The 12,777-nt window shown below is 34.0% G+C and overlaps 1 long non-coding RNA gene across 1 annotated transcript; it reads right to left on the bottom strand.

Annotated features, from left to right (window-relative positions):
* Positions 1 to 3,815: 3,815 nt before the first annotated feature.
* On the bottom strand, positions 3,816 to 5,523 carry LOC110892005. The gene is made up of 2 exons (XR_002565754.1): positions 5,001 to 5,523; positions 3,816 to 4,909 (listed from the first exon to the last, which is right to left on the bottom strand). It is a non-coding gene; the product is annotated as an uncharacterized LOC110892005 (long non-coding RNA).
* Positions 5,524 to 12,777: the final 7,254 nt, after the last annotated feature.

The following is a 12,777-nucleotide window of genomic DNA, read 5'->3' as shown; positions in this document are numbered from 1 at the left end:
ATGTTTTTTTTACAACCCGTAAAAAATTTTTGTAAAAAAAATGTTTTTGGTAAACCCGAAATCGGGGTCGCAGTTGTAAAATTTCGTTTGGCGTAGAAATTTTTTTGTGTAAAAAAAAGTTAAACCGTAAACTTTTTAACGTAAAACGTAAAATTTTTAACCTAAAACGTAAAAAGTTTAACGTAAAACGTAGAAACGTAAAATGTAAAAAGTTTAACGTAAAACGTAAAGCGTAAAAAGTTTAACATAAAACGTAAAATATAAAACGTAAAACGTAAAAATGTAAAACGTAAAAAGTTTTACGCAAAAGGTAAAAAGTTAAACGTAAATTTTTACGTAAAACATAAAACGCAAAAAGTTTAAAAAGTTTAACGTAAAATATAAAAATTTTAACGTAGAACGTAAAACGTAAAAAGTTTTACGTAAAACGTAAAAAGTTTAAAAAGTTTAACGTAAAACGTAAAACTTTTTCTACGTAAGTTGTAAAACGTAAAAAACAGTGTGATAAAACGGCGCCTAAACAAGGGGCGTGAATACGGCGCATAAAAACACCGCGAAAAAAAACGGGACGTAAAAAACGCCGCGTTAAAACGTGACGTAAAAAACGGCGCGTTAAAAAAACGACGCTTGAAAAAGCCGAGTGTAAAAAACGGCGTGCACAAACGACCCCGTTAAAAAACGATGTGTGAAAAAGCCGGGCATAAAAACGGCGTTCAAAAACCGGCGCGCAAAAAAATTATCTTGTTAAAAAAATTTGAATTTAAAAGTGTTTTTAATAAAAAAATTCTTTTTAAATAATAAAAAGTAATATAATAAAACAAAAAAAAAGTAATAAAAAATTAATAAAGACAAAAAGACAAAAAAAGTTACTTTACTAAACTACCCTTTTGGACTAAATATTAAAGACATAATAAGACAAAATGTATTTAATATTAATTTTAGTTACTTTTAATCTCATCAATCCATCTTGTTGATCTAGTGGTTAGGAACTGGTTCTCGCGGTTCTTACAACTGGATGTGGTTTTCATTTTAAGGGTCCCCGATATATATATATATATATATATATATATATATATATATATATATATATATATATATATATATATATATATATGAGAAAGATCCGTTTGGAACCACCCTGTATTGCGAGAACCGCGAGAACCAGTGTGAACACAAACAATAATACCAAAAAAATCTAAAAAACACCCAAATTTTTTTTTTTTTACTAATTTTCTTTTAAAATTCTCTATATTTCGTTTACAATAAAAAATTCAAAAAAAAATCAAAAAAAAATCCGAGTCACAGTTATCCATGCACATGTGCATTTGTATCATTTCTTTGACAAATTCCTTAATTCATTACAAATATTAGACAATTGCACTTTCATTTACACTACTACGTGTAATACAATACTTTTTACGTTAACAATATTTGAAATGCATATGTGCATCTATATGTATCAACATGAAATAAGGTGTTTTGGTACACTAATTTCTCTTTCATCTATCAACATGAAAACCAGTTGCACAGTCCCTGGTATCGAAAACAAGCATGCAATGGCGGTGGGAGGGCTGCAACATGTAGCTGTCCAGAGAAACTGTCGCTGGCACTTGTTCGCGGCCCGCGTAGACCTCAGTGGTGGCTTACGCGCCCCGCGAAGACCCTTAATTCCGGTAAAAAGTTTGTAGATTTTGCATTTTCAGTCCCTGGTCCATATTTAGTTTAAATAACTTTCGTTTATTGCACTTTTGACCCCCATAGTTAACTATTAAGTGTCTTGGGTCATAAAACAAACATCGTTAAGCTCCCGGTTAGTTACGAGATCACCCGAAGGGTCATAATTTCAAACGTTGACGCTTTTAATCCCTGCCTCTTGGAATTTTCCGCTTTAAGTATTTATTTGCATCGAAACTCCACGAAATCAATATCAGACATCCGTGAGAATATAGTAAAATAATACAATGCTTCGGGATCGTTAAAAGGTCATTCAGAGGTAACATTTAACATGTTGACACGTTTAACCCCTATGCTTTGTAAATTCTAAATTTTAAGCACAAACGGCTTCTTGCGTCAGATATTTCATTCATTCAAGAATACAAACGTCGTGCGAGGTCAATCAAAGGCACTAGTTTGGCATGTTGACACTTTTAGTCCTTCCACATATACATTCCTTATTTGTCAACTTTAGTCCCTCGAAATCAATTCGTTACACATTAGTTTTCAAATGACACGTGTCTTTATTATATTAGACATAATTTTGCGAGGTGTTACAAGGACAAAGCTGTAGAAGCTTATACGCCCACCACGGGTGCATGCCTAGCTCGGCACGGGGCATGGTCAATGCTAAGATTCGCAGAATCTTGCAAAATCTTGGTAGTAGAGATACGCTTCTGCCCACGGGGTCATGCCCAGCGAACACTGGCCGTGTGGAGCCCAATGCAGACAAATGCAATTAATGAAGGAAGAGAAAGAGATCGCCACAGGGGTGTGTCCACTGGACACGGGGCCGTGGTCGGGCTTCTGTTCAGGCTATAAATAGAGGTGCTTGGTTCACTTCAAAGGCATCCCTTGGCAAACCACTACTCTCCCACTTTGCCACCACTCCACCACCACTACAACACCCACATACACCACCATCCATCATCCACCTTTAGAGTGTGTAGTAGTCTCGGGATCCAAGATTGATAGTAAGAGTTCTTGTCAATCAAAGGCCATGTTTGGCTAAGTCTCTTACATCACTTGGTGAAGACAAGTCTTTAATGTATTACTTTTGATTTTTAATCTTTTCGCACTTTTTATTTGGTTTTCTATTAATGATTTTAATAACTAGTTTCTTATGTTGAAGGTTAAACTTCTTTATCATTAGTCTGTGGTATCTGGCATTACTTTACTGTCTATATAAAGTAAAAGATTTACACAATTCATGTCTCTACGGTCTATATAGAGATATGTTGGCTACCTGATCGGGGGTTAAGGGAATGGTTTAGTAAGGTTTTTGCCTTGTTCAGTGTATAGATCCTGTAAGGACCTGGGTCACGCTTACTAGGACCTCCTTCAATACCCACTGGTATTGGATGGCGGGGGTGCGAATGGCTTGATCATCTCATATGTAAACTACTATTAGTACATTAAACCGGCTACATGGGATTGTATCCATGCTGACTCAAACCACTTAGCCGAGGGTAACATCACCTTCAAAAGAGGGGCCTACCACTTTTCGCATTAATAACATAATTAATTATCTTTCAGTATTTCGGCTCTTTGGGGTTGTATCCTTGCTGACTCAAACCACTGGGTTGAGGGTAAGGTCACCTTCAAAAGAGGGGCCTACTACTATAACTAAGATAATCTCTTAAAAAGTGAAAAAGTGCAGAAATCATCAAAGGATACATTAAAGGCGAGTCGGGTCCAAGTGATTCATCTTGTCTATCTGTTTTTATTTTATTTTTATTTATGCATTTTTAGTTTTTATTTTTCATGTTTAAAACCTTTTCTCAAAAATTTTAGCTTGATTAGACGTTGAGGATAAACCGGTACTAAAAGCTCTTGTGTCCTTGGACGACCTCAGTATCTTACCAACGCTATACTACGCTCACAATGGGTGCACTTGCCTAAGTGTGTGTTTAGTGTTAGTAGAATATCGTGTTTTATAAATTTAAAACTTGACTATTGCGTAAAATGGGCTTAAAATATCAATAAACTCATAACACACCTAACGCACACCACTTTTCACAATCATGTTGTTCTTTTGAACAGGATCCTGGTTTTGCATTTGTTGAAGCAGATGGGCAGGCAGTTGCACCACAGTACTCGTATCACGTTTAATCGTTGTTTATACGAAAAAAAGTGACAGATTTCACAGAGTAACCCCGAGGATATGGATGCTTATAGCATCATTTAAGATAACAAGCCACTTGTATAGATAATACGATAGGAACTCATGGGTGTATTCATATAGGGCACCTTGGGTCTTCTGATAATTCATTGAAGATTGAGGGAGGTTAATGTATACAGGATTATAGGACTCCACATTGATAAATGAGATCATGTATTCATATAGGGCACCTTGGGTCTTCTAATAACTCATTGAAGATTGAGGGAGGTTAATGTATACAGGATTATAGGACTCCACATTGATAAATGAGATCATGTAGGATAGATTTGCCATACGAAACAAAGCCATATTCATATGGTGAGGGTCGATGATCCTTGCTACCCTCCTCCACTATCACCTTCTCGCAGTCGTATGTGCAAATGAACCTGATGTGTGTAGTGATATTCAATGTATACGAATTAAAAGTGAAAGTGAAGTTCATACGGGGAGGAAACGAGAATTTTAACTCAGATCTTCGGCTAAGTGTGAACTCGGTGATTACAAAATGCCAATCAACCCTTTTAACACTTTGATTAAAATGATCTACAAAGAGAGCAGACAAAAAGGTAACTTAAAGTTGTCCTTCGTGTTCGTCAGCTTAGGAGGGGTGAGAAAGGATGAGAGTCTAAGACTGAACATAAATTTCATATCCCCTTGTTGGTCATACTCTAAAAGTTCACTAGCATCAACAAACCAGTATCCTCTATGCACAAAGTACACAACATTTTATTTAATTAGCCACCGAAAGCCAAACCAGGGGCGTCTGGAAGAGTCTGCAAACCGTCTACATTTATTTGTTGTTTTTGTCGTTGTTGTTGTTTAGAATCAAGCAGTGAAAACTTGTATTAAAATCCCAACATGAATAGTGTTAGTCAAACTAACACAGTATAACGGTTAGAGGTGTATACCAACAGTGAGTGATAACCCCATTTGTGTTAGTTGTGGACTTTGATAAAACCATTTCTAATATTGAATGCCATCACTATGTCCACCTTAGCAAAATTGGTTTTTGTACAATGATGGCGCAACCACTGACTGCAATTCATAAGATACGGTTATAATCACATTGAACAGATATAATCAAATATGGGATTAAATAAACATGAAACAGGAAAGAATAGGTTACCCGATTAAAGAAAAATCACTTAGAACCATGTTACCCTATTAGAGCATAATCCCATAGAACCACATTGAGAGTGTGAATATTTTATTGTGGGTTGTTAGCCACCTTACAATTCATGAAATGCCTCAGGTAGCTATTGGCAGCAAACATAATTGTAACATAAAAATCTTATCCATACTAAAATACATACCAACAACTGCATAATACGATGTTTTTAAAAGAAATGATAATCAACATAAATTATTTGAAATTATGTTATACTCATCGTTTTCAAAGATTTTATCGTAAAATTCTTTAGACTCGAAGGGCAATGGACTAAAAACAAATACAAAGGCTTTTCCATCATAGGCTAACAACATATTTTCAAGGTGTGAAGCTTGATAAAAGAGCTAAGTAATTTCATGATTGCTCCACATTGAAGTAACCTCATGAGCAAATGCCACCTAAAACAAAAATCGAATTAACATAAGGAAAAGTCCATTCGAGCAATGTCACCCTAATAAAACATTTTAGAGAGAAAAATGGCCAAAGAGTTGGCAAGGCTTGCATTCGAGCAATGTAGAGTAGGGGTGTTATATAAAACAATGACAAGTACCATGAAAAAGAAACATGCAATTAGTGTGTTTTTAACTTTTGACCTTTAATTTGTCCATATCTTAGTGATATTGTGATTATGTTTCACCATATATAATTCTAAAATAATAATTGATGAAGAATCTTAGCTAGAGTACAAACTTTAACCATGAAATGAAACTTAATTACAATAACGACATTTGTTTACTTTCTATTTTGATGTGAAGTTATATGTTTTATATTGTATGCTTCACTTTTAAATAGAGTTGTTGGGGTTACATTAAATATAAAATATCAAATAGTTCTTATATTTTTTACAAAGATGATATTATTTTATTAATAAGTGGTATGTATCAGTTTTAAAACTATATTTTTTAACAAGTTCATATTATTTTATTAATAAGTGGTATAAATTCAAGTTTGTATGTTTTACGCCGGTTCGCGTGTGTCTTTGATTTCGCTTTACGTTATGTAGCGGTATAAATTCACAATTTTGTTTTATGATTTTTACCGGTTTTGATCAATGTTTGCTTGCTACTTAGCGAGGGACTGGGCTTAACCGAGCGAATTCCCGCCGCGTAACGTGTGGTATTTTTAGTAGTTATATATAATTGGTGAAAAGTAACATGCATTTAGCATGCTTTAGACTTTTGACTTTTGACCCTTTATTTGTCTTTATCTTAGTGATATTGTAATTATATTTTACCATATATAATTAACCTGAGCTACATGAAAAAATGTATTAAACTAGATTTTCTAAAACCATTACTAAAATAGATAAAGCACCTAGAGTCTTTATCCTACACCACCCAATCTTATATATAATTTACTACATTTTGACATATTTAGCTCAAATTTGTATATCGAACAAGAACTACCAAACTATTTGTCAAGAAAACCCAACACATTTCTAACATTTCATTCTAACGGTAAGAATGAAATGTTAGAAACGTGTTGGGTTTTCTTGACAAATAGTTTGGTAGTTCTTGTTCGATATACAAATTTGAGCGAAATATGTCGAAATGTAGTACATTATATATAAGATTGGGTGGTGTAGGATAAAGCCTCTAGGTGCTTTATCATGCTATGCCATGTAAGCGACATGTAGACGACACATAAGTAGAGGGCTTTACGTTAACTTGTACAGTTTGGAATATTGCCCCCTTTTTAACGTTATTAAAAAAATTTAAAAAAAAAACAAAAAAACAAATTTGATTGGTTGTCCCCACTTCCTTCCCCTTTTAACACTTGCCATCAACATGGTTAAGCAATCATAACGCAGGGATGGTGTTGGGGCACCACCCAAATGAGGTGACTAGGGGTGTTGCCCCACTCTGGATAGTATAATAACAAAGAACATCGTGATCACAGAGAGTTTCCTATTGGTTCATCCATCTGGTTGTTTGCTTTTTTTTCTAGATTATTTTTTTATGTTTATTATGTATAATTGGAATTTGAACAAAACTAAAGAAGTGGTGTGGTTGAAGGAGGATCATATAATCTACATAGCAAGGTTTGATCTAGGGCTGTTCAAATTGTTCGACGCTCGACGCTCATTCGATGCTCGCTCGAAAAATTCTTGGAATTTGCTCGTTCGATTCAGCTCGATTGAAAAAATGGTCGGTTCGGATCGGTTCGGTTTGTAAACGAACCGAGCATGAGCAAAGGTCCGCTCAGTTCGGTTTGGCTTGGTTGGCTCGATTTAATTTTTAATATATATATATATATAGATCCTGCGGAAAGTGTTTTTTCCTAGAAAGTCTAGGAAGCAATCTGGGCCATCCAATGGGTGTGTTTAATGGTTGAGATCATCTTGGTGGCATTTTGGTAATATGTATTTCTTAAAATAGGATTATTTAATTAATTAGGGGTAGATATGTCCTTTAGCTTGTTTTAAATATGGAAATAACAGTCATTCCATAAACCACCTCACATTTCTTGCGATTTTCTCTCTCTCCCCCTTTCTCTCTTCTCTCTCTCTTCCTTCTATCCATGAAAAAACACAACATCAGAGAAAACACATCGTAACAAATGTCACACATCGTACCAGCATGAATGGTAAAACACAGCGTCAAGAATGCTAAAACACAACGATATTAATCTGTTTGCTGTTAAAACACAATGTCAAGAAATCCTCCAGCATGAATGCTAAAATACAACGGTATTAATCTGCTTACTGTTAAAACACAATGTCAAGAAATCCTCCAGTATTACCAGCATGAATGCTAAAACACAACGGTATTAATCTACTTTAAAACACAATGTTAAGAAATCCTCCAGCATTACCAGCATGGATGGTAAAACACAGCGTCAAGAAATCCTCCAGCATTACAAACATGAATGCTAAAACACAACTGTATTAATCTGCTTGCTGTTAAAACACAATGTCAAGAAATCCTCCAGCATTACCATCATGGATGGTAAAACACAGCGTCAAGAAATCCTCCAACATTACCAACATAAATGCTAAAACACAACTGTATTAATCTGCTTGCTGTTAAAACACAATGTCAAGAAATCATCCAGCATTACCAGCATGAATGGTAAAACAAATGTGTCACATTATGGTATCAATAAACACATTGACTTCAAGCTCTCTGACTGTTAAAACACATCATCAAGAATATGCTGATGATTTTCCATATAAATAAAATGTTTATAATCTACAAACAAAACTACAACAGTAAACAAAAAATAACTGCAATTACCATCTCCACAATCAACAAGTGTGTTTGAAGCCATAATTTTCCTTTCCGAATAAAAATATTGAATACGAATGAAGCTTGAGAACAAATAACGATCGAAGAATTGATATTTACGTATGATTTAAAATCGAAAACAACAAAAATTCTGAAAATCATATATAGAATCAGTTACAAATCAAGTACGTGCAGTGTTAGTTAATGAATATAAATTCCAAATATAAAATTAGAATGTGAAAGTACATAAATGCGCTTCTAGTTAAAATCTTTCAATGCCACATGTCCAATTCGTATTGCTTCCTAGACTTTCTAGGAAAAACCCACTTTCTACCCAACTCATCTATATATATATATAGGAAAAGTGTAAAATACAATACGGCTTAACGTACATCACGTACGACAACATGCGTGATTATGTGTATAACGTGCGTGATTAATGTTTCCATCATGCGTGATTAATGTTTTCCAATATGCGTGATTTGGGTTTTTTAGTTTATAACGTACGTGATTTTCAAATGAACGTGCGTAATTATCTGTCGTACGTGATGTACGTTAAGCCGTATTGTACGTTAACTGGCCTCTATATATATATATATATATATATATATATATATATATATATATATATATATATATATATATATATATATATATATATATATAGAAACGGGATCAGGAGAAAACGCTCAAAAGTGTGAGAACGCTTCCTGGCCCAACACGTGTCACGCCGCTTAGAAAAGGGCGGAGAGGCTTTTTTGTCCTTTCATCTTCTGCTTTTCCAGTTCCGTTTTTCCCAATATTGTTTTAATTTTTGGTTTTTAAGATTTTTGGCATTAACCAAATTCAATAATTAATGGCGTTTTAATGGTTTCATTGTATCAACATTTTGGCGTTTATGGCGTTTATTCAAATCGTATGCCATTGGAACCCAGGGGGCAGGAAATCTATTTGAATGGCGTTTTTCAAGGGATTTTAAACAAGACGGCCCATTGTTCTATTATTTTTTATAAACATTTTGGCGTTTGTGGTATCTTGGCGTTTTACTATTGTTAAATTATATTTCAACCACGGGAAAAAAATACAAGCGAAGAAAATAAATTAAAAATCCTAATCGGATCTCTTTTCACAATCTTCACTGTCATCAGTCTCTCTCTTCTTTAATAGTACAAGAACTGTCACCAATTATATGGCGTTTTATGTAAAACTTAACAAACCCATCGGTTTGATTTTTTTGCCTGCTCGTCTGTTGAACTGGCTTTTTTATGGATGTTTGGGAACATAGATCTATGACGTGTGAGTGGTTTTTTCGCTTTTTCTTTATCTGGATCTTCATCTTTATAATCAACCCACTCTTTAGTGTCATTGATCTCTTCTCCTCGTCCAACTTTCTTCAAGAACAAAAAATACAAAATGCCATATAACTGGCATCAGTATCTTTTTCTTGAATTTTTGTCCATCTCATGCAGCAAAATCATTCTGAGTTACTCCCCTCTGATAATAATTCATTCAGTGAAACTTCACAAAGAATAATTCTGAATATCCAGAAAGCATATTAGCCATCTTTGATTTTTTTATTTTTTGGCGTTTTACAGTGAGTGGTATTTAGTAGTATTGGCGTTTGTTTTTTTGGTTTGATCAAATGAAAGTCGCTGAGACGTATCATTTTATAGGATGTCTTTTTGGCGCCTAAATTAGGCGGTGCATTATTAAAATAAAGTATTCGTCTTTTCAGTTACTATTTTGTAATTATTGTTTTTGATAAGCTTTATCTCTGAAGTCTGTAACACATCTCATCTTTCAAGTTTGACGTTTTAGATTCTAATATAATAAATTTTTCCTATCTTCAGTATTACTGATTTGTATTTACTGTTTCTAGTTACATTTTCAAGTTTGCTTTTAACGGGATGATATCGTTTAAACAAGCATTTTGGCTGTTTTGGTGTTTTTATTATATATGGCGTTTTTATTATATAACAATTAACTGAAAAGGAAAATAAAAAAAAGAATACATAAACAATTGATCTTCCAAATCTTCACTGTAACCAGTCTCTTTCTTCTTTTTTTAATCATGTTAACTGGCTTGTTTGACTTTCGTATGATTCATTTTGTTTTTTTGTTTTTCAAGTAGTTTTTTGTGTGGCTGTTTGGAAGCACACAGTCTGACATCAGCATCTTTTTCTTGAAGATTTGTCCATCTCATGCAGCAAAATGTTATTGAGTTTAGACCCTTCACCCAACAATCTTGAATTTTTACAATCAACGATGTTTGATTTTTTAATTTTTTTTGTCGTTTTGCCGATAAAAAGAACGCCACGAAATAAGAGCACCTTAAACCTCAAATTTTGATCATGCTAAAATCAATAATATTTTGTTGTATGAGATGGACAACATTGTTAATCCTCGGTTAAGAAAGATAACTGACAATGTTGTCCACCCCATACAGCTAAACTTTATTGACAACAAACCTCAATAATGTTTTTGTATGTTTTAGCGTTATAAATTGGATGGAAGTTGAGGATAAGTCAATAAGATTTTACTCAATGAAATGGACAATATCCTCACTTAAGGATTTTGTCTATTTCATTGAGCGAAATCTTACTGACAACCAAACTGAATTTCAAAAAAAACATTTTGGGTTAGAAGATATTTGATGTTTGGGTTTTTTGGCGTTTCTAAGGCGAATGGGATATATCAAATATGGCGTTTGGGTTTTTGTGTGTGTTTTTAGTTGAAGGTCTGAGATGTTGTATATATAGGATTTTTTTTGGCCGTTTTTTTAGGCGGGATTTTACTATAATTAAGTTTGGCGTTTTATATCTAATGGCGTTTTTAGCAGAATGTTGTGTGATTTTTGTTTTTGGCGTTTTATTTCATGAGATGGCGTTTTGTGTGGAGAAGTCAAAAGACCCTTTACCCTTAATGAAGCGCGTCCACGTAATAAAATTGATGTTATTTACGAAAACGCCACCACGCCAATCTAGTCCATAGATTATTTTGATCGGACGATCGATAAGCGTTCTCACCGTTCTCACACTTTCTACCGTTTTCTCTAAATCCCGACCCTATATATATATATATATATATATATATATATATATATATATATATATATATATATATATATATATATATATATATTTGTGTGTATCGTTTTTAATGAAATAACTAAAGACCAACCTCAGCAATGTTTGGTCCAAGATCCAAATAGATCTCATTTAAATTAGAATTCAAATCCAATATCAATAGTCCATTGTCCAATACTTAAATGTCCATTTGAGTATTGAGTCAAAATTTCAAACACTAAAATGTGAAGCGTCGATCAATACTCAAGTCTCAACCCGTCATTCGATTCAGAAGTACAAGACCCTAATCAAAACCCCCAATTGGCCATCGTTATTCGATTTCTCTATCGCCACTCGCCAAGACGGCAACTCGCCAGGGTTTTTCTTTAATCGGTTCATTCAATTTCAAACTTTTGATAAAACACAGGTAAGTTTCAGTCGGCCGACAATTTATTTTTCTGCTTAGCTAATCTCGATAGAACTAACTGAGTGTTTTTTGTATTACTTTTTATTTGTTAAATTTTTTTACTTGTGTTCTATTGGACGAAACATCAGGGACGAAAACTGCACTTTATTCTAATAACTAGCACTCCCATCGTCACTTTCCTTGTTTGTTCTGCGACGCTCAATACTCGCTCAACGTTCGTTCAAAAAATGCTCGGATCGAAAGACGCTCACTTGATTTTGGCTCGGTTGAAAAAACGCTCGGTTCGGTTCGGATCTGTTTGTAAACGAACCGAGCACGAGTAAAGGTCTGATCGGTTCGGTTCGACTCATGAAGAGCCCTAGTTTGATCCTTACGGTGGCTGGTTTCCTAAGTTTTTGTTATTTATTTATTTGTTTTTTTATCCATACCTGAATCTATAACACTTCTTCACATCTTGATAGGTAAGTAGGTAACCCGAAGGATTCATATAATAGGGGTTGATGTAAAATGATTACAAATTACAAATACTTATTTTATTTAAATGAAATCATAAAATAAGATAAAAAACAAAGATAAAACAGATAAAACTAAATTCTCATTATTCAACATTACAATATATAGATGAACATAGCTATAAACCCTAAAGCCCATAAGTAATGGGTTGGGCCTAAAATGTCTGGTTTATAACACTCCCCCTCAGACATTTAGAATTATACACAGTTTAACAACGTACTTCAGGATGATGTTAAATAGGTACTTCAGGACCTAAATAAATAAAACTAAGAAAACCCAGTGGGACAAAACTTAGTTAAGGGAAAAAGAGTACAGCGTGTATAATTCTCCCCCTGAATTCAACAAACATCTTTCAATCTACGAAGACCGATCTTATATGATAGCTACTCGAAACTGCTTCTAGGTAAAGATTTCATGAACATGTCAGATAGATTTTCACTTGACTTAATCTGGCGAACATCAATTTCCCCTTCTTTTTGCAAGTCATATGTTGAGAAAAATTT

Source organism: Helianthus annuus, chromosome 11 (genome assembly GCF_002127325.2).
Source record: "Helianthus annuus cultivar XRQ/B chromosome 11, HanXRQr2.0-SUNRISE, whole genome shotgun sequence".
Lineage (NCBI taxonomy): Eukaryota > Viridiplantae > Streptophyta > Magnoliopsida > Asterales > Asteraceae > Helianthus > Helianthus annuus.
The sequence above is the reverse complement of the archived record's forward strand: the minus strand, read 5'-3'. Positions and strand labels throughout refer to the sequence as shown.